The 22,556-nt window shown below is 42.0% G+C and overlaps 1 protein-coding gene and 1 long non-coding RNA gene across 2 annotated transcripts in view; both read left to right on the top strand.

Moving 5' to 3' along the window:
• SLC17A6 (solute carrier family 17 member 6) overlaps window positions 1–22,556 on the top strand; it is an 86,475-nt gene that overhangs the window by 12,150 nt on the left and 51,769 nt on the right. The window lies entirely within an intron of this gene.
• Window positions 19,474–20,677, top strand: LOC128338661 (uncharacterized). Its single transcript, XR_008312664.1, has 3 exons — window positions 19,474–19,549; window positions 20,082–20,150; window positions 20,380–20,677. It is a non-coding gene; the product is annotated as an uncharacterized LOC128338661 (long non-coding RNA).

The following is a 22,556-nucleotide window of genomic DNA, read 5'->3' on the forward strand; positions in this document are numbered from 1 at the left end:
CAATACTAAATCAGTGATAGACAAAATTTGGAAAAGAAATACTGTGGAAGAAATCTGTCCTCAAGTTTAGGGCACAAATATCTCCAGACCTTCAGTACTGAGGAATTGTGGAAGGTCTTCTTGAATTGTTAAATATCTCTCCAAGCTGCTGAACCTTGCTAGTCTAACTCCTGGCTCCCATGTACTGCAGCTGTCCCAGAACTATAGTTCCTGTGCACAGTACAATCTGGAGTATACTTGTATAGCACATGTACAAGATCAGAACCATTTCATCTGAGCACCAGATTAGGCTCTCTCTATGATCCTCATGCCACTCCACTGGGACTCAGAGAGGAACTGGTCCATGATGTACAAAGTGACTGAAGTCTTTTCAGAAATTTCTAGAAACTGGTGAACCCTCTGAAGCCAGAAAGAATCTGATGCAAATTCCATATCATCCTATGCAAATTCCATAGCAGGTTCTGCCGGCCTCAGAGGTGTAGCTATAATTAAGTGGATGGGTTCAAAGAACCTGGGCCCTACAGCCCCACTCTTTCCTATTTTCTTCATCATCTTCCTCACTACAAGGGGCCTCTGGGGAGAGGGCGAACAGGGGCCTCCTTTCTCCTAGCTACACCCCTGGCTGGCCCATAGTCGCAACTCACATTCTGATTAGACACATGCCTTTTTCGGAATTCACCACTGACTTTATCAATGTGTTTTCCTAGAAGTAAGTCCCACTGAATCAGTAGAACTCTAAATATATGTTTCCAAGATTGGGTCACCAGCTTGTACAATGCCTGACAGTAAACATCCTTAATATTCCAATACCATTTGCATACAACTATTAGAGGATATTGAGTTTACATCTACTTACACCTTTAACATCTTACTTGGAAAATATCCATTGATTTCCAAGACATATGATTAGGATAAAAAGTGTTAGAGCTTGTGTTGTATTTCTAGTAACGTATACAAGGTGTCTCAGCCCCTATATATATTAAAAGAAATTCAAAGACCAGTGTATGATTCTTCCCAAAGATCACACCTTTTGTATAGCACACAGCTATATCTCCCTGTGTAGCTTCTAAAAATGGAACAGGGTTTCCTTTTCCTTTGCCTACAAAGTCTAGAGACATCTTTCTTTCCACAGGTGCAAAGTGATCTACCATTGGACAAAAGGAATTGTGATATCACTATGAATCACTAAGGACAGAAAATAGGAACAAAAGGTTATTCACCGAGCAGTCACAAGGGTGCAATTAAGTATAGTCATGATTCCCTTACATGGAAATTTTCAATGAAAAATTAGGAACATGGGAATAACTTTCCATTGATTACCTTAACAAATCTACAACAATGGGCTCTAGTATCCTCCACATCTTTTACTCACAGTTATTTTTTTTAAAATTTGTTTGTTTGTCTGTTTAACATAGTTCTATACCACCCAAACTCACATCTCTAGGTGGTTTACAACAGAAAGGTTAAAACATTAGTTAAAATAGAATAAATGACAGAAAAGTTAAAACATTAATTAAAACAAAATAAATAACAGAAAAATTGACACATTACAACAATTAAATTTTTAAAAAATATTTTAAAACAATGTTAAAACTATTTAAATACTATTTAATTAAAAGCCTGGGTGAACAGATGCATCTTTAAAGACTTTTAAGAAGTTGTCAGAGATGGGGAGGCTCTTATTTCAGCAGGGAGCACATTCCAAAGGGAGGAGATTTTTGCTTCAGGGCAAAAGCAAAGGTCCGTCCCCGAGTGACCACCAGACGAGCTGGTGGCAACTGCAGACGGATCTCTCCTGATGATCTCAGTGGGTGGTGGGGTTCATAGCAAAGAAGACGTTCTCTTAAATATCCAGGGCCCAAGCTGTTTAGGGCTTTATAGGTTATAACCAGCACCTTGTATTTTGCCCGGAAACTTATCGGTAGCCAGTGTAGCTCTTTCAATACAGGAGTAACATGACCTCTCTGAGATGACCCAGAGACCAACGTGGGTCTCTGGGCAGGCATTCTGGACCAACTGTAATTTCCAGACTACATACAAGGGCAACCCCACGTAGATCACATTGCAGTAATCCAGTCCGGAGGTTACCAGCATATGTACCATTGCCCTGAGGTCGTTTATCTCAAAAAATGGACACAGCTGGTGTATCAGCCAAAGCTGATAGAAGGCACTTCTGGCCATTGCCTCAACCTGAGACACCAGGGAGAGGCTCGAATCCAGAAGCACCCCAAGACTGTGTACCTGTTCCTTCTGGGGAAGTGTGACCCCATCCAGAACAGGCAGATCAAACTAATCTCCCGAGTCTTGACCGCGCACATCCGTCTTATCTGGATTCAGTCTCAGTTTGTTATCCCTTATCCAGCCCATCACTGCCTCAAGGCAGGCATTTAGGGAGGTTATGCACTCTCCCAATGATGTTGATATGGATAAATAGATTTGGGTGTCATCAGCATACTGATAGTACCCAGCACCAAATCTCCTGATGATCTCTCCCAGCGGTTTCATGTAGATGTTAAACAGCATCAAAGACAATATGGAGACCTGAAGGACACCATACCGAAGTTCAGTTTTTGAAGAACAACAGTTGCCAAGGGACACCATCTGGAATCTGCCTGAGAGATAAGATTGGAGCCACTGCATAGAAATTCCCTATGAAGATTCTCTATGAAGAAGTCATTTCACAAGTGAAAATCCACACATGATTTCTAAAAATTTACCCCTGGCCGTGTTGGCAGAAGCTTAGCAGGGACAAAATGGAGATCACTGGGGGGAAATGGAGGTTTGAATTGCAAAATCAATTTGAGCCAAAATCTGGTAAGCATCCTCAACGGTGATTCAAATAGAGGTTGAATTACTCAAATCACCCAGATTTGAGTTGAATCCATTTGGCCATGAATAGATATGCATATCCCTACTATGTATCTATGAACTATAATAGCTCAGACATGCACACTAGTAGCAGAAACAGCTTGGCTGAAATTCTGACTTTGCATTTTTCAATTCTGGGTAATGGCCAAGAGAGTAAAATTCCGGGCCTATAAATTGTGAATGCCTGGTTGCCCTAGAAGTTATGGTTATAGTTTTCCTCAATTACAGCAAAATGTCCTTGCTATTAGTGAGAAAATCTTTGGTGAAAAGAATTGCTCGGAATCAGATGTCTCTTTTCCTTTTCCACTAGGCTTTCCTTAAGATTGATTGATTGATCTGATGTGATTTATATACCATCCTTCCAAAAATGGCTCAGGTTAACATTGCTTCAGATACAGGTGAAACTTGGAAAATTAGAATATCGTGCAAAAGTCCATTAATTTCAGTAATGCAAATTAAAAGGTGAAACTGATATATGAGACAGATGCATTACATGCAAAGCGAGATAAGTCAAGCCTTAATTTGTTATAATTGTGATGATCATGGCGTACAGCTCATGAAAACCCCAAATCCACAATCTCAGAAAATTAGAATATTACATGGAACCAAGAAGACAAGGATTGAAGAATAGAACAATATCGGACCTCTGAAAAGTATAAGCATGCATATGTATTCAGTACTTGGTTTGGGCCCCTTTTGCAGCAATTACTGCCTCAATGCGGCGTGGCATGGATGCTATCAGCCTGTGGCACTGATGAGGTATTATGGAAGACCAGGATGCTTCATTAGCGGCCTTCAGCAATTCTGCATTGTTTGGTCTCATGTCTCTAATAATTGCCTCCTTAAAACAAGGAGGCATCCTGCCTTCCCTGTTATCTGTCTTACACGAACATGGATCCTTCTATTTCAAGGATAAAACCTCTACAGATATAATGGGATTTATCCCTGCAAGTTACTGAAAGAATAATTTGTATCAACTCATTTAATCATCTCCTCTCTGGATAAATGGTACTTGAGTGAAATCACTAGACTAGCCTCTCTGTGATTGTGTTCCTCAAAGGATTTCAGGGAGGAACATACAGAAGATTATTCTCACAGCTTGTTAGACAGAGAGATGGTGACTTGCCAAAAGCCTTCCCAGTAAGCTTCACAGCTAAGTGCACATTAGAACCCAATTTTCCTGATTCTAAACACTCCACGTAGGCACCGTTACTCTCATCTGCATCCTCTGTTGGTTCTTCAGATCACAAGGTGTGCAAGGCTACTGGAGCTTGATGCCTCTTGCCCAGCCAGTAGATGGTGTGCCAGAACACCACTGGCCTTCTGCTACCGTTGAACATAGTGTCCAAAATCATTATAATAAAAATATTAGGCTCTAACAATGATTAATCAGGTTAATGAATTAACACTCTTTTACTCAACTCCAAAAGCCAATCAGTCAGCTGATTTTAAAAAAAAAAACATTTTGATTGTGACGTTTTATAGAACTCAGAAGCAGGACATGCTATCCTTGAAGAGGCTTTCCCTTCTCAACCACATAAGAAGAAAACTGATGTTTTCTACAATGAGAGATACATAAAAACATTCCTGATAACTATTGTTCTTATTTATGTGCAGATCTGATGTTTAATCAATACTCATAGAATCAGTTTCCAATGATTTCTTTAATCAGATTACGACTGTAAAAACAAACTATATTTTATTGTCATTTTAGTGAAATGATAGAATCCTAGACAAGGTGCCATTTCTAAAGTAAGTCCACCATTTGAGTTGTGAGTTTTATTTGGAGCATATTCATCTGCAGGCAGCTGTATGGAAATTCACAAGCCAGCTCATCAGTATCACATTTCTACATCACTTAATCAAATCAACCATAATTCAAACAAAACAAAACAGAACAGGAAGCTGATAGCACTTTAAAGTGTCATAATCATTTGACTGCTTTTAAGGCAGAGATTTTATTAAGGTTGCTTTTGTTAGAGGAGGTGATGTTTAAGAGATCTCTGTAGCCTTGCATGTGAGAGTGGATGGTTCCTGAGTCAATTCCAATACACTTCTCCACCTTCATTTGGGAGTTCTAAACTGGCTGGCTGAGGTTGATTTACTTTGTTTTAGAACCTGACTACAGTTTTAATATGAAATATTTCCAGTTCATCATGGAGTTAAACATTTACAGTACAATGTGGGGTTTGGGTTTGAGGGTTTTTTTTGGTTGACAAAGTGATGTTTCAAATCAGTATATGGTTTTTGTTACAAATGAAAAAATAATTCTAGAAGGAATAATAATTTAAACAATGGGTTTTCACCCCAAGATATTGTGGTATAAAGCAAGAAGAAATGAGTTGGTTTTGGCAAACAGAAGTTAATTTTGCTGGGAATTCTTTTTATTATTTACTTAGAAAATTTATACTCTACTTTTCCAGTTCCATAATATAAATTCTTAAGGAGGTTTTACAATGTAGCCTTGGTATTGGGGATAGATCATTTATGTGGTTTAATATCTCCTACATCCATGGTTGTTTCTCAGACATGCTAAAACTGTACAAATGTTATTGTAATCATAGCGGATTGAGTTGCATTAAGCTTCACCAGTTCTGACCACAGGATGAATGGTTAGCTGGCTATGGCACAGTTGTATTGAATAAAATGTACCAGCACCGCATAAGGTTCAAGACATTAAAACTCGTTCTTGTGCAATTTCTGCATGTGGAGGCAAAGATAAACTTTGCAACTGGAAACAGAGTTTTGCCATAATCTGTGTCTGCTGTGGTCTTATGACAACAATGATGACAGCCATAACTTATGATCTATGGAAGAATAGCAATGGATTTATGTCATAAGGACTTGAGCCCAGAATATGTGTTTCTTCTGCAGCCTCCCCATGCTGACTGATCCTCTCTGCACCATAATAGTTGGATGTACTCACTAAAAATATTGGGCTCATCACAATTGTGAGGCTCCAATTTCCTGCTCCATGTTCTCAGTGACTATTGAGGACAATGTAGTCAATTGGTAGCACCAATTCACGTGACCAGCAGCAAAAGCGATCTGTCAATATGAGGGGTCCATTTTTGGCAGCATCTTCATAGCAAAGAACTATGTGCTCTGGACTTTCTCTTCTATCACTGTGGAAATGTAATTCTGGTAGAATGTGATTGATCACTGAAGAGGTCCAGGGATGGGACCACCACCATAGCTCAGTGGCAGAGTATCTGCTCTGCATGAAGAACAATCCCTGGCATCTCTAGGTACAGGTAGACTGGAAAAGACCCCTGCCTGGATCCTTGGAGAGCTGCTGCCAGTCAGCGTAGGCAATTCTGAGCTAAAAGGACCAAAGGTCTGGCTTGATGTAAGGCAGCTTCCAATGGCAAACTAGGCTGCTACCACATTCATCAAGCTCAATATTTACATTTTTCTCAGAGAGTATTTAATTATAAATAACTATATGTTAATCAAAATAACAAAAAGTAAAATAATATAAATAAGTATCACCATGCCCACTTAATCCCACTCAGAAAGATCTTACACTGTTTCTGAAATGTGTTCAGGATGCATAGTGCTCTGGATGGTTTACCTTCAGATGAAGAGGGTTCTATAAATGTGGAATACACCTCTCACTGTGCCCTTGATATTCAAACTTGATACACAAATGGCATTATTCACAGGACATTATAAGAATTGGGGTGGGGGGGGGACAAGAGGAAACATTCACACTATCTACTACTGGAAGTAAAATTCTACTGGACAGCAATTGCAGAACTAACTATATGCTACAAAGTGGTTGTCTGAAAGATTGTAGTCAACAAGTTCTCTGTAAGAAGCCTGGTTTTATGATGCACCAAGTGATCATGGTCACACAGTAAACAATTGTCCTTGGATTATTTGCCCTAGATTTAGATTTGTCTCAGCAAGAATTCAAGGGAACTTAATTAATTTTTCCAGTCTAGTGCATTATAATGAGTCCTGTTAAAACCCAATTCCCTGTTAAAATAGAGTAGGTGTGTGTGTGTGTGTGTGTAGCTTCGGAAACTGAAGTAAACAATGCTTGATTACCACAGAACAAGGGAAAGTATTGATTATTATAACTATTACATTACTTCTGCTATCTTAAACATACTTTATTTTGTTTCCTACAGTGCTGATAACATTCCAAATATTTTGTGATAACACTAAAAAATTACTCAATATATCGTCAAAGGATTGTTATACCTTAGTTTAATCAGGGATTCTCAACATGTGGGTCCCCAGATATAATTGGACTTCAAGTCCCATAATTCCCAATCAAAGGCCACTGGGGCTGGGGATTATGGGAGTTGAAGTCCAATAATATCTGGGGACCCTCACGTTGAGAAACCCTAGTTTAGATCATGGCTGCTCAACTTCAGCCCTCCTGCAGATGTTGGCCTACAACTCCCATAATCCCTGGCTATTGGCCACTGTGGCTTGGGATTATGGGAGTTGTAGTCCACAAACAGCTGGGGGCCTAAGTTTAGCAGGCCTGGTTTAGATGCATATGTTAACTTTTATCTTTTATTATGGTTTTAAACTGGTCTTTGCAGACAGGTGAGTGCTTGTTCTTCCAATTCCAGTATAATTTTCTCATGTCAATAAATTCCATACTAATCTTCTTTCTTTATTATTATTTTTTAATTTTTACATTTTATATTAGTTTATAACATTTTAATACATTTTTTTTAAATTTTTGCATTTTATATACCACTCTTCCTCCAAGGAGCCCAAAGCAGTGTACTACATACTTAAGTTTCTCCTCACAACAACCCTGTGAAGTAGGTTAGGCTGAGAGAGAAGTGACTGGCCCAGAGTCACCCAGCAAGTGTCATGGCTGAATGGGGATTTGAACTTGGGTCTCCCCGGTCCTAGTCCAGCACTCTAACCACTACACCATGCTTTCTTCTATAGTAAAGCACACAGAAGCTAAATTTCTAGACATGCTAAATGACTGTGCCTTAGAATAGTTGGTTGCAGAACCAACCAGAGAGAGAGTGACCTTGGACTTAATCCTGAGTGATGCCCAGGACCTGGTACAAGATGTCAGAGTTGTAGAACCATTGGGGAACAGTTATCATAGTGTGTTCCAATTCAGCTTATATGCTAGTGGAGCATTGCTAAGGAAGTCCAACACAGATGTGTTGGACTTCAGAAGAGGAAACTTCTCAAAAATGAGGGAGCTGGTAAAAGGGAAACTGAAAGGAAAGTCAGGAGTGTCAAATCACTCCAGAAAGCATGGAACTTATTTAAAACCACAATAATAGAAACTTAGTTGGAATGTATACCAAGAAGGAGAAAGGTACTACGAAGTTCAGGAGGATGCCAGTACGGCTAAAAAGTAGAGTCATAGAAGCTATAAAAAGGAGGTCTTCCTTCAGAAAATGGAAGTCCTGCCCAAATGAAGGGGGGCGGGGAGGAACAAACTCTAGCAAAAGAAATTCAAGGAGACAATAAGGGATGCAAAAAGAGTGTGAGGAGCATATAGCTAGAAGTGTCAAGGGGAATAACAAAAACAGAAGCAAAACCTGCCAAGGAGGTGGTTGAAAGCTTAGATGATGAGGGGGCGTGAAAGAGATGATTAAGGAGGAGAAGGAGATTGCAGAGAAGTTGAATGAGTTCTTTGCATTTGTCTTCATGGTGGAGACCATATACTCACTCCGGAACTTAACTTCTCAGGCTTGGAAGCTGAAGAACTGGGCCAATTTGAAATGACAAGAGAGAATGTTCTAAACTGTCTTGAAAAACTAAAAATTAACAAATCCAGATGGCATCCACCCAAGAGTTCTGAAGGAACTCAAATGTGAAATTTCAACCACATCTCCTAGCAAAAATATATAACTTGTCCCTACAATCAGGCTCTGTACCAGAAGACTGGAAAATAGCTAATGTAACTCAAATTTTCAAAAGGGATAGTTTGGGATAAGGGAACAGGTTCATGTATGGATTGGTAACTGGTTACCAGGCAACAGAGAGTAGGAATAAGTTGAAGGACAGGAAACAGAGGGTAGGAATAAGTGGGTAGTTTTCACAATGGAGTGGGGACCTCCAGGAATCTATACTGGGACCAGTGACTTGTTCATAGATGATATAGAAGTCAGGGTAAGCAGCAAAGTTGCCAAATTTGCAGATGACATTTAACTATTTAGGGTAGTGAAATTCACAATGGATTGTGAGGCGCTCCAAAAGGATCTCTCCAAACTTGGTAAGTGGGTGACAAAATGCCAAATGTGGTTCAATGTAAGCAAGTATAAAGTGATGCATATTGGGTCAAGGCCCTCTACTTCACATATATCCTATGGGATCTTAGCTGTAAGTGACTGATCAGGAGAGACAGAGTTGTGGTGGATAGGTGGTTGAAAGTGTCAACTCAGTGTGTGGCAGCTGTGAAAAAGTCAAAATCCATGCTAGAGATCATAAGGAAGGGGGTGGAAAAGAAAAATGCTAATATTATAATGACCTTATACAAATCTGAGGTAAGGCCACACTTGGAGTACTGTATGCAGTTCTGGTCACTGTACCCTTAGAAGGACGTTGTAGAACTGAAAAAGGTACAGAAAAGGGCCACCAAGATGATCAGGGGCCTGCAGCACCTTCCTTACAAGGCAAGGCTACAGCATCTGAGCAGTAGTGGCTGGTGGGCATTGGAGCAGGTGGGGCAGGGGAGAACCTGGTCACTGAGGCAGAGGCTTTCCCCCCCACCTCTTTCCTCCATGCCAGTGGGCCTGGATATTTACCCAAGCCTGGCAGCATTGAGGAAAACTAAAAGATCAGAAAAGCGGGGGTGGGGGTATGTAGAAAACAGAAAGGTTTTGTGGGGTGGTGGAGGAAGAAGGCAGAAAACAAAAACAGGGCAAAAAGCAGGGGGGAAGGGCAGAAAGTAAGGGCAAAAGGCAGAAAGAGAGACAGAAAGCAGGGATTGTCTCCCCCCGCCACACACACACACCAAACAAACAAGCTAGTAAAATATCAGACTTACCAGCAGCCAGGGGATCCTCCAGAGCTGAGATCTTCCTTCAGCACCTCCTCCCCGGCCTGAAACTTCCTCTTTTGGTCTTACTGGCTGGAACAACTGCTACTCAAGTTGCTCCAGCCAGTCTGATTCCTAGGGGGCTCCTCCTGGCACTGCCCCCAGGCAGGGGCGTAGCTAGGGAAGAGGGGGCCCGTGTTCATCCCTCTCTCTGGCAGCCCCCCAGAGTGAGGGAGATAATGAAAAAAATAGGGAGGGGTGGAGCTGGAGGGCCCTAAAGAGCTGAGGGCCTGTGTTCTTTGAACCCTTTCGCTCAATTATAGCTACGCCCCTGCCCCGAGGAAGAAGGGGAAAATGTATTAAAAATACATTGAAGCCAGCAGGAAGTTCATTTTAACCCATTATTTTAGTTCTTCTTGGGGGCAGTGCCAGGAGGAGCCCCCTAGGAATCAGATTGGTTGGAGCAGCTTGAGTAGCAGCCATTCCAGCCAGTAAAATCAAAAGAAGTTACAGACAGGGGAGGAGGGGCTGGAAGAAGCTCCCTGCTCTGAAGTTTTCCCTGGCTGCTGGTAAGTCTGAGTTGGTAAGTTTGTTTGTTTTTGTTGGGGGGGGGGTACTGTGCCTCCCCTGCCCTTACTGACCAGCCACCACTACATCTGGGGCTTTTTAGTTTTGAAAAGTGGTGACTAGAGGGAGACATAGAGGAGTATAAAATTATGCATGGAGTAGAGAGAGTGGACAGAGAGAAATTTTTCTCCTTCTCTCACAACACTAGAACCAGGGGTCATCCCATGAAATGGAAGGACAGCAAATTTAGGACCAATAAAAAGATGCACTTTTTTGCATAGTGCATAATTAATGTATGGAATTCCCTGCCATGTGATGATGGCCACTAGCTTGGATAGCTTTAAAAGGGGCTTAGATAAATTCATGGAGGACAGGTCTCTCGATGAAGCGATTCTCAGGACTGCCAAAAAGTGGGCTAAGGGAGCCTTGTCTGCTTTTTGGCGGTCGTGTGCTGCCACGGGAGCCCAGCAGCTCCCAGCAGCAAACCGCCTAAACCACCCCCCGTTAGCCCAGGTTAGCGGAGCGAGCGCTCTGCTAACCAGGTTTACCAGATCGTGTGCTGCTGTGGCGTGGCAACTCACAAGGAGACCCCCGACCGGGAGGCTAAAAAGCAGCCTCCCGGCTTGGGGGTCTCTCCAGCATGCCCTGTGTGCTTGCGCAGAGCATGCTGGAACTACCGGGGGTTGTGTGTCTGGGTGGCCGCTGCAGCCACCCAAGAATGGCTGACTGTCTGCGGGGAGAGCGGGCTTAGCCCACTCTCTCTGCAAACCCCATCCAGGCTCTTCTCACTGATTGTGAGAAGAGCCTCAATGACTATTAGTCTGATGACTATAGGCCACTTCCAGTCTCTGAGGCAAGATGCCTCTAAATACTAGGTAAAATCAAACAGCAAGAGAGAGAGGGCATCCCCTCACCTCTTGCCTGTGAGCTTCTCAAAGGCATCTAGTGGGCCACTGTGTGAATCAGGATGCTGGACTCAATAGGCCTTGGGCGTTCTTATGTAACTGCTCTTCACTCTTACTATCTCATGATAGTTTGAATTCCTAGATTTATAGGCTGGTTCTGCCTTGCTTTCCTATAATGAGGGGCCCACTTGAGCCCTTTTTGCTTTATAGCAGAAGAAACACATTTAGCAAAGTGATCCTAACAATAGCAAGTGTATGTTTGCTGCTGAAAATTAAAATCCTGCACTCCGAAAATATCCCACTTGGGATCAGAGTAGAGTTGTTCAATGGTGAAGCCCAACAACTTAGCATTTTCTAGAGGGAGTTTGTCATGAAAACTTCCTCTTTTATGATGAATTGGTGTGATTTGGAAAGCTGGTTTCTTTTCATGAGTGTGTGTGTGTGTGTGTGTGTGTGTGTGTGTGTGTGTGTTTTGATTATTGAGGCTGAATGTGAAAACAGAAAAAGGTTTTTAATGGACAAAGAGGATGTGACATGTACAATGTGTACACATAGGGCAGATTCACATGACCATCAGAAAATAAGGAAGAGGGAACTAGAGGTTCCTGGCTACCACACACCCCCAATGTGAGCCATGGGTGAGCTACCCCTTTCTGTTACATCGAAAGTCAACAAGTTAGGTTGGGCTCCCTCCACCATCCATCCAACACCTGTAAACAACATTTGAAGTTGGACAAAGAATGGCGGGTGATGGAGGAAACCCAATATTCTTCACCCAGCATTGACAACTTCAGACATCATGGAATGGGGTGTAAGAACTTGAACTGGAAGCAGTCACTCACTGGGAACCTCTGGTTCCCTCTTCCTTACTTTCTGGTGGTTGTATGAAACATATGTTTCTTGTCCTAGAAAGTCTTCCTTCCTAGGATACATATGTTCCTTGTCCTAGGAAGACATGAAATATAGCTAGAGTTGTGGTTAGTGACTGCAGTTGTATTTTAACCTTAAAAAATACTGAAATTCTGAGCTAATGTGTTTCATTAAACACTTTCAGTAATTTGAACATTACAGAGATCTGAGAATATTGTGCAATTTCATTATTTGTTGTGCTGTTAACACCTCAGTAAAAATGGATGGTGCCAGAACACCTTCAATTTTATATCACTAACAATTAAGAAGCATTTTTACCATCCAGCATTTTTTTTGGCCTATGAAACTCATGCCTGTGTGCTGAACTTCAAAAATGAACAGTTAGTTTTATTGTTAATAAGTATAATACACATGCAGGTAATTCCAAGAAAGACTTGGTCACTCATCTAGACTTTTTCCTGGTGTATCCCACTTCAGTTTATCACATCCATGACAAGGGTACAAGGACTACAGTACTGTGGAACATTAAACATGAATTGAGTTTGAGGGGTATCTGAATATTTATCATAAGACTGAGTTGCTTCTCATGTTGCGTCAAACAGACGCACTATTAATACCCATATGTTAAGATGCATGCAAATATTACTTAACAATAGTTACTTCTAGACACTTCTGTGGCCTACTTCTTACAAACCCTATTCACATATTATGTGTATACAGGAGCTGACATATTGTGGAAACCTCTGTGCATGTTGTAACACAATGTGCACTCATGCAAAAATGACAGGCATGCATTTGCACAATAGGACAGCATTGGAAATAATGGCTGTACTATCATGCAACCACATTTGCACAATTTTTGTGTGTGCACAAGAGCACACTTGTGCAACTGTGTGCCAGTTTTATTACAACATGCACAGAAGTTCATGCAGTATGTCAGCCAGCATGTGCAGTGTATGCAAATATAGCAGCAGGGAAATGAACTGACTAGCAAGCCAGACGTTGCCGATTCAAATCCCTGCTGGTATGTTTCCCAGACTATGAGATACACCTACAGGTGAAACTCGGAAAATTAGAATATCGTGCAAAAGTCCATTAATTTCAGTAATGCAAATTAAAAGGTGAAACTGATATATGAGACAGATGCATTACATGCAAAGCGAGATAAGTCAAGCCTTAATTTGTTATAATTGTGATGATCATGGCGTACAGCTCATGAAAACCCCAAATCCACAATCTCAGAAAATTAGAATATTACATGGAACCAAGAAGACAAGGATTGAAGAATAGAACAATATCGGACCTCTGAAAAGTATAAGCATGCATATGTATTCAGTACTTGGTTTGGGCCCCTTTTGCAGCAATTACTGCCTCAATGCGGCGTGGCATGGATGCTATCAGCCTGTGGCACTGATGAGGTATTATGGAAGACCAGGATTAGCGGCCTTCAGCAATTCTGCATTGTTTGGTCTCATGTCTCTCATCCTTCTCTTGGCAATGCCCCATAGATTCTCTATGGGGTCAGGTCAGGCGAGTTTGCTGGCCAATCAAGCACAGTACACTGTATACTTTTCAGAGGTCCGATATTGTTCTATTCTTCAATCCTTGTCTTCTTGGTTCCATGTAATATTCTAATTTTCTGAGATTATGGATTTGGGGTTTTCATGAGCTGTACGCCATGATCATCACAATTATAACAAATTAAGGCTTGACTTATCTCGCTTTGCATGTAATGCGTCTGTCTCATATATCAGTTTCACCTTTTAATTTGCATTACTGAAATTAATGGACTTTTGCACGATATTCTAATTTTCTGAGTTTCACCTGTATATTGGGCAACTGCGAAATAGGAAGATACTGAAAGGCATCATCTCATACTGTGTGGGAGATGGCAATGGTAAACCCCTCCTGTATTCTACCAAAGACAACCACAGGGCTCTGTGATTCCCAGGAGTTGACACCTACTCGATGGTACACTTTACCTTTATTCAGCATTCAGCCCCCACCAGCAGTCTGAAATGGCACAACACCACCCTCAAAATAGAACCACTTCATCTGCTATGTCTCTGTTGAGAGTTGTGTTCAGAATTGTGTGTAATAATCCTATCTACCATCATTCTTAAATGACATGTACAGTAATCTTGAGACGCCAGCCTTAAAATGAGCACAGTGCCTCATAAAAAGTAACACCCAGCTATCCCTGAATTTGAGCTGAACTGTAATTTCAAAATGCATCAAAGATGCATTTGCCATTTATTTTAAATACAAACTGTCGAATTTGATTTTTGAATCTCTGTGACATTTCAACTCAAAATTTGGCATTTAGATTCTTTAGACTTATTGGCATCTCCTGAGAATTATGATTTTAGCAGGCATGAAAAATGAAGTTTCATAAGCTGTTAACAGTAAGATGCAAAATATTATTGCAGGCTTTCTATCAAATGTTGTCAAACAATAAATACCACCCTGTGCCAACTTTGTTGTCAAATATTAACTACTACTGCATACCATTTATGAATGATCAGCCTTCAAATATTGAAACAGAATATTATCAGATGCCAAGTACAGATAAAAAATATTTGATGAATATTTAATTACTATATTCAGAGAACAACTAGAGCAGTGTTCTCCATTGCAAAGCCCACAAGCCAATGGCAGCTTCTATCAACCACAAATATGGTTCTCTGACTAAGCCAAATACTTTGCACAGCCGATCTGACACCACACAGAGGTGACGGTTCCCACTGTACAGTGCAGTGCTGGTGGGAGTCCTTTAAGGGAAATGGGGCTCTGAAACCCCAGCACCTTCTTGGAGCATGGAGCTCTGGGAAATGTTGTTCTTCCTAGTACTTTCCTCATAGAGCTCTATGGGGAAAGTTCTAGAAAGGACTACATTTTCCAACACTCCATGAACACCTTCCACAATGGTGCTGGGGCTTGAGAGGGTTCAATTTCCTTTAAAGGAGCTCAGGCAATTAGGGATGTGCATGAAGAGGTTTGGCGCCTCCTTAGGAAAGTGCCAAACTGGCTCAGGCACCCACAGCTGAACTGTTTCAGCAGGGCAGGAAGCAGTTCTCTTTAAAAGTAGGTAAGCCAACTGCACACAGTATCTGTAGGGAGGAGTGCTGCAGCTGTGCATGGCCTTTTGTAGAGCAAGCGCTGTACCCAGAAAAGTGGTGGGACAGCACAGGAGTAGGCAAGGACCTACTTACCTGCTTTTTAGGGGAACTGCTCCACACTCCTCCAGCGGCTGCCCGAGCTTGTTCAGGCTTATTCTGCATGAACACTGTGTCAATTTCATAGTTAATGTGGCTCTCCTGGCTCTTTCTCTACTGTGGGCATGGGGTAGGGTACATGAGTGGAGAAAAAGCAATCTCATATTTCCCCTTTAAAGTTTAATGCAGCAGTTGAATATGAAATAAGGGGAAATCTCATTTGATGGTAGCTGCTAAAAATATTGGCAGTGCTACCTAGGAATGTGTTTAAAAAGCAAAATTAACACGCCGCCCCCCCCCCCAAGAAACTCTGCTCCCTACATATATATTCCATTTCATTTAAGGTTAAATTTATCTCACATTTGGTGATGAGCATCATCATAAAACTCACTGCCTGTTGTTCATACTTTCTGAAATGCAAACATTAAAGCATCACAGGGTTATAAGAATGGAAAGCCTATGCAATAAACCATACCAATATCATCATGATATACCATTAACAGAGCAATCTAACCCACAAGGGACACCCACTGAGTGAAACTGGTTTACTCCTGAACTCTGCCTGATCCACAGAAGCACAATGCTATCTTGTGTGGGGGATAGGGGGTGGGAATTATGCTAGTGTGGTGATGTGCTTAAGCTGTCATAACTTTGAAAAGTGGATAGAGTTAGGGATGATGAGAGGAGGAGGCCTTCATCAGAATCATTTGCTGGCTCATGGATCATTCCAGTGCCTGATCATGGTATTATGCTACACCTTGAAAAGAGTTAGTATAGTGCAGTGCAGTTCAGCATGGTATGATTACATTTCCATTGAAGATAGCACTAGTCAAGTGCACCTACCTTCTTCCTTTCCACCTCTTCAGCCACAATGAAAGGCTTGTAGCTAGAGCTGTACTCACACGGTGTATTAAATGCATGTACAATCTTTGAACACTGTATGAAAATACAGATCTGTATACACACAGTTATTCATACATTATGTTCAATGCGCATTGAGGATAACATCTTTAAAATGAATGTATGCACAGTCATTTATACAAAAACATGTATATATGATTTCATGTACAACATCAAGTCTGAATATGGCACAGCTCTGCAGCTAACCATGGCAAACCACCTGGATTATATTAACTCCAGTCAGGGAATACTGACTCCACATACCAAGATACATGACATAGGGCTACATCACTCTGCCCCCATGTCTAGAGTCTTAGGAGCACACAGCTTTCAAACGTGGATGTTGTACAGAAGAGCAACATTGCACAATGATCTACAGAGCCAGGAGAACAAAAAAAAAATGAAGTGCAGATACTAGGTGCAGATATTTGTACTAGGACTGTACAAATTTGGATTTCAAAATTAGGATTTTATCCATAATTGCCCCAAATCAGTAAAAATCAGTTAAATCTGATTTTTTTAATTTTATTTTTAAAAAAAACCCTACAACCTGGATCAGTAAAGTCAGAATTAATTCCAAAATATCAAAATTAATTTTGGAAATATTTAAGAATTTTGGAATTAGCAAAATGGAATAGGATTTTCTCCCATAGAAGTGAATGGGGGTGGGGGGGGGCATTGTCACTAAAAATCACCGTTTGAATTTGAAGAGAATTGGTCAGGCCTTAAAAGTTGGCTAAAAATGGTGAAATCTGGCTTGTTTCAAGCCAGAACTTTAACTGAAGAACTTTCTCAAGCCAGCATTCTGCCCCCATGTGGAGGAATGTGCTGTTTGCCTTCATGAAAAGGGTAACAGCATGCTCCTTTTGCTCCCCCTTTTATATCTCCTAAATGGATGGGCATGCTGTTATGAAATCTGGCACACATGAATTCCACATTGGCAGGACTCTTATTTCCCCCCCAAGGTAATTCCTCTGTTGTTCTTTTTTGGTGGGGGGGGGAGATTAAAAATAGACAAGTTGTTCTAGTAAGAACTAATCAGCCTACTTTCCTTTCACTGTATCTACATCTGGACTAAATTTGGTGCATATCGAGGTCCACAAATTATATCTCTTGTGCCTCAAATATTCATGTGTCTGCCATCTTGGATTGGGGTGGATGTCATCATTACAAACTGCACCATTGAGGTGTCCCTGTGTGTCACTCACTACAGCTGTTCCAAATTTGGTTCAAATTGGTTAGACAGTCCTCAAGTTAGTGCACTTGTGCCTCAAAAGTTTACGTGTCCACTCTCTTGAATTGGGGTGGATGACATCATCACAATCTTCGCCATTGAGGTGTCCCTATGTGTCCCTACAGCTGTAGCAAATTTGGTTCAAATCGGTTAGGCGGTTCACAAGTTAGCCCACTTGCGCCTCAAAAGTTTACACATCCTCCATCTTGGATTGAGATGGATGACATCATCACAAACTATGCCATTGAGGTGTTCCTTTGTGGCACTCACTACAACTGTACCTCATTTGGTTCATATTGGTCCAGGTGTTGCAAAGTTGATGGGGGTAGGGAGACACATGGACACACACAGAATGCTGGGTGACTTCATAAGCCTACTGGAAAGTGGGCTAAAAAGGGGTTAAAACAGGCTTCTTTCAAGCCAGAACTTTACAAAATGTTCTGGATCTGAAGTCATCCCTAGGACCATCACTCCACCCCCACGTTGGGGGAACAAGTACATCCCTTTTTGGGGGGATCCCCGATTTTGGGGCATTGCAGAAGCACACAGTTGTTAAATGTGACAGTACTTTGAATGTTTCTATTTTTGTGGTCAGAAATAATTTCTCACTTTTCTTTCTAGTCATTAAGGGATTAAAAGGTACAATGTCCTTTTAATTAGGGATGTGCACAAAGCATTTCATGCTCATCGGGGGGGGGCGGGATGGAGAGCAAGGACTTTAAGAGGAGGAAAGCAGGTCTTACCTGTTCCTCCATTGCCGCACCCTGCTGCCCCAGCATGGAGCTGTCAGGATTAAAAGCCTCTCCATGGGGCTGCAGGGTTGCTCTTAGCAGAGCACAGGGTGTCGTCGTCACAAAAATGGCATCTGTGCATGGTCAGATACAATTTCAGTGACAACACCAACCCGTGCACTGCTGGGAGCATTCCTGCATCCCCACGGCAGGACGTTTAATCCCAGTAGCACTGTGCAAGGGTGATGGAGTGGCCATAAAGGAGAAGGTAAAACCTGCTTTCCCTCCTCTTAAAGTGCTCACTCAGCCCCGCCAAAATGATCCGGCATGAGAAGCTCAAAGCTCACATCCTTCCTTTTAATCCCTTTTTAAAAGTCTGCCTGTTCATGCAATGGAGAAGAATCAAATAAAATTAAAGGAATGCCCTCTTTCCTCCACATGGGGGTGAAATTATGGTCCAAGAGGGGCTTTAGATCCAAAACGTTTTGTAAAGTTCTCACTTGAAACAAGTCAGATTTCACAATTTTTAGCCATTTTTGACACCCCCCCAAAAAATTCACAAAAATATTAGAGGAATGACCCACAGCTTTGGGGGGGGGATCACAGAGTCCTTCCCATGAGGACTTCATGTGTGCCATATTTCATAACTGTATGCCCACCCATTCCAGAAATATAAGAGGGGACAAAGGAGCATGATGTTACCCTTTTTCATTAAGGCACAGGGCAGATTCCTCCATATGCTGTTAGAATGATGATCAAAGGAGGGTCTTCAATTTCGGAAGTTTATGTAATGTTCTGGCTTGAAACAAGCCGGATTTCACTTTTTTTTTTTGCCAATTTTTACAAAAAATTCCAAAATTTACCAAAAATCATGGGATCAGCCAATTCTCTTCAAATTCACTACAGAGAGTCCAGGCCCAGGTCCCCACATTGGTGGCAAGTTTAAAGACTCTGTGGCCAACATGATTTTCAAAATTATCCCCATTGACTACTTTTGGGAAAATCTGAATTTAAGTTGAATTCGGATTTGGATTCTGAATCCAATCTGATATCTAGCATCAGCAGAGCCCATAGAATCCGAATCTGATATTGTCGAATCCAGATTGGGTTGAATCTGAATCCAGACCCAAATTTTCTGAACACACACAAGCCTTATGAATATGACTTGTCTTCCCACATCCTGTTACCTGTAGCCTATCTCAGACCTCAGGATTCTGATACACACCCGGAACCTCAACTCCACTGTTGCATCTGGGACTACAAGGAAAAGGCAATATAAACAGGTAAGCAAAAATCCTTAACACACAAACACAGATGGATGTGTAGAATACTGAAATAGTTACAACCTCAGGCTGTCTTGCCCCCACTCTAGAATTACTGGTTACTATGAATTGGCAAAATAAGCCTCCCTTGTTTATTTATTTTTACATTTATATCCTGCACTTCCTCCAAGGAGTCTAGAGCAGTGTGCACGGTTATGCTTATCCTCACAACAACCGTGTGAGGTAGGTTAGTCTGAGAGATAAGTGACTGGCCCAGAGTCACCCAGTGAGTTTCATGGCTGAACAGGGATTTGAACCTAGGTCTCCCTGGTATTAGTCCAACACTCTAACTACTACACTATGCTGGACATAGGGCAAGTATGCAGCTTGCAGGACAGGGGCTCTAGGTGACCCTAAACCCACAAAGATAGGTAACCCACCACAATATACCCATGAAGGCCATCGAGATCACAGCCAACTTTGTTGGGTGAAAATCAGGCACTGTGTTTCACCTATTGCCATTGCGGGCCAAAACTCACAGTTTTTCTTGCAGGATGAGAGCTTCATCTGAACAAACAGACACGATAGGCAGCATTTGAAAGCAACTCCTCACTTTGTATGGGTGAGTATTGCCTTAATGACCCCCTGAACAGAGAGTTTCCAAAATGTAGGCATCAGAAAGACTGCTAATGGGAAAGTAGGCCCAGGAATGGAACTGTACTAGGTGATAGTATCATTTTTCATTTATTCATTCAATAACCCTTAATTAGCATCCAGACACCAAACTTCATTGTTACAGCTGCTACCTTTTACACACGATGATCCAGATGTTTTTTCTTGTTTCTCCACAGGCAACAGGGCAGCCATTCAACCCCAACAAGCAAGAATGTCTCCCACTACTCAATGCAATGCAAATCACAAGTGAAACTTATGGCAGCAGTGACCAGTAGGAAGAAAACTGCTTATCTTCAAATGTTGCCACATTTTTGTTCTAGAGTGCTCTTGTGCCTTTCCTGCAAGACAACCAGTAATGCAACAGCTGCAGTATTACTCATCCCAGTGATGGGGCCAGCTGCAGCTTTTATACCTCTGCCTCTCATTCAGCAGTTAAAGGCAAACGGGCCTTCCAGGAACAAAAGGTCAACAACTCTTTCCTCGATGATGTGATCACAACTTGTGTTATAACTCATGTTGTCCCATAAAAGCTGTGACTGTTCTAGCTCTGTCTTTGTTCTTGTGATGACTGGCAGAGATGATAGCACCACCAGCACTTCTTGTTCCCCAGAGTTGTGTCAATGATGGGGCAGACACAGTGGGAAGGCACGCAACACCCTATCAGGGCTGAAGGTCTGCTTGCAGCCCATAACCTTGTCCTTATAGTACCAGAAGTGGGAGGGGGATCTCTAGCAGCACACCATTCTCTTGGCTCTCTTCTCTTGTTACTGCTTCTGTAAACCCAAGAGTTGCACTGCATGAAGTGGAGTGTGGCAAAGAAGTGGGCAACAAAGTTCCTGGGACAATAATCAGCGCTGACACTCAATCAAAGGAAGATGAGCAGGTGTGGCTGGCTTCAATGAAATGGGCTAGGCAAAATGCATGGTGTTTTTGTGCATTATGGCTCAAATCTGCAGAAGCCCATTGATCTATGTGCAAGCCACTCTAATTGGTTATCACCCTGCACTCCCTTGTGTTATGGGTGCATTCTGGCACATGTGGTTCTTCCGAGAAGCCCAAAACTATAAATCAAATCCAGCGACTCATGTATCTTAAGCCTGGGCCTTTCCACTAAGATACAGCTCCCTATAAAGCCGCTTTGGTACTAGGTACTATGCAACAGTTCTTTAAGAAGCAAGCCCAAGAGGCCTCAGAGTGAGACCAGCCATGTGAGCAACTGGAGAAAACAGTTTCACTTTTGCAAAGTAGAGGTCTATGTGAATGGCTGAGCCTGCATGATCTCCTCAAGGGTCTATACAGTCTTAGGTCCAAACAGAAGCTTGAGGCAGCTCTAAGTTAAATGGTACTTGTTCGTTTACCAATACAAGCTTTTTATGCCCTGGACCTTTCCAATGAATTGCAAGCAATAAATGGATCAGCTACCGCAAGGCATCTATGGTGCACTGCTGTTTTGGCTTATCCAGTTCTGTGTGTATGTGACCTCATTTGTTTTACCCAGCAAAAGGTCAGTCCCCACTCAAAGACAGCAATGCAAATACTGCCTGCAGTGTTTTCAGAGATATTCCTTCCACAGAAAGAGCAACTCTTATTCTGGGGCGATTATTTTTATTACCTACTCTTATAATTACCCCTGCATTGGCATGGCAGTTTGTGCAAGTAGAGGTGCTGTAGTATCTTTCTAGCTGCCTGCTTGGGATAGAGAGATGTCTGTATTGGCTGAGTGACATCATGAGGTCATTAACTATCTCCATGTGTTGATTAGTGCCATTTGTGCAAGGGGGATGTGGGGGTGTCATCAATGATTGCTGAGTGGCAGAGGAACAGCCAGGGATGCTGTGTTTGTCAGTATTGCTTCGTTATCTTTCCTGTCTGCAGCTATTCTTGTGTTGTTGACTCTGCTGCTAGGCATGCCTAGGAATATGGTGACATTACCCCAGACGTAGCAGCTGCTGGCATAGCAAGACCATAAGATTGGCCTGCTCAGTCTTTGAAGGAGCATTCTCATTTTCCATTAATAGAAAGTGATAAACACATATTTAATTCCATATATATATCATTTGAAGTTCGTAGGTCTTTCCTCAACCCTGGCTCAGTTGAAAGTCCTGATGATGAATTCTTGTCTTGATATTTGATAATGAGGCTATTCACACAACCACTCGAAAGCGGGCTAAGGGAGCCCAGCCTGGTTTTCTGCGGTTGTGAGAATCGACAGGAGTTATGCGGCTTCCGGCGGTTAGCCCACTTAACCATGCCCCCCCCCACTAGGTTAGCGGAGCGATTGCTCCACTAACCCTGTTTTGGGATTGTAAGTCGCCATGGCTTGAGAGAGACCCCCAGCTGCGGGGGGGAGAGA

Source organism: Hemicordylus capensis, chromosome 1, assembly GCF_027244095.1.
Source record: "Hemicordylus capensis ecotype Gifberg chromosome 1, rHemCap1.1.pri, whole genome shotgun sequence".
Classification (NCBI taxonomy): domain Eukaryota; kingdom Metazoa; phylum Chordata; class Lepidosauria; order Squamata; family Cordylidae; genus Hemicordylus; species Hemicordylus capensis.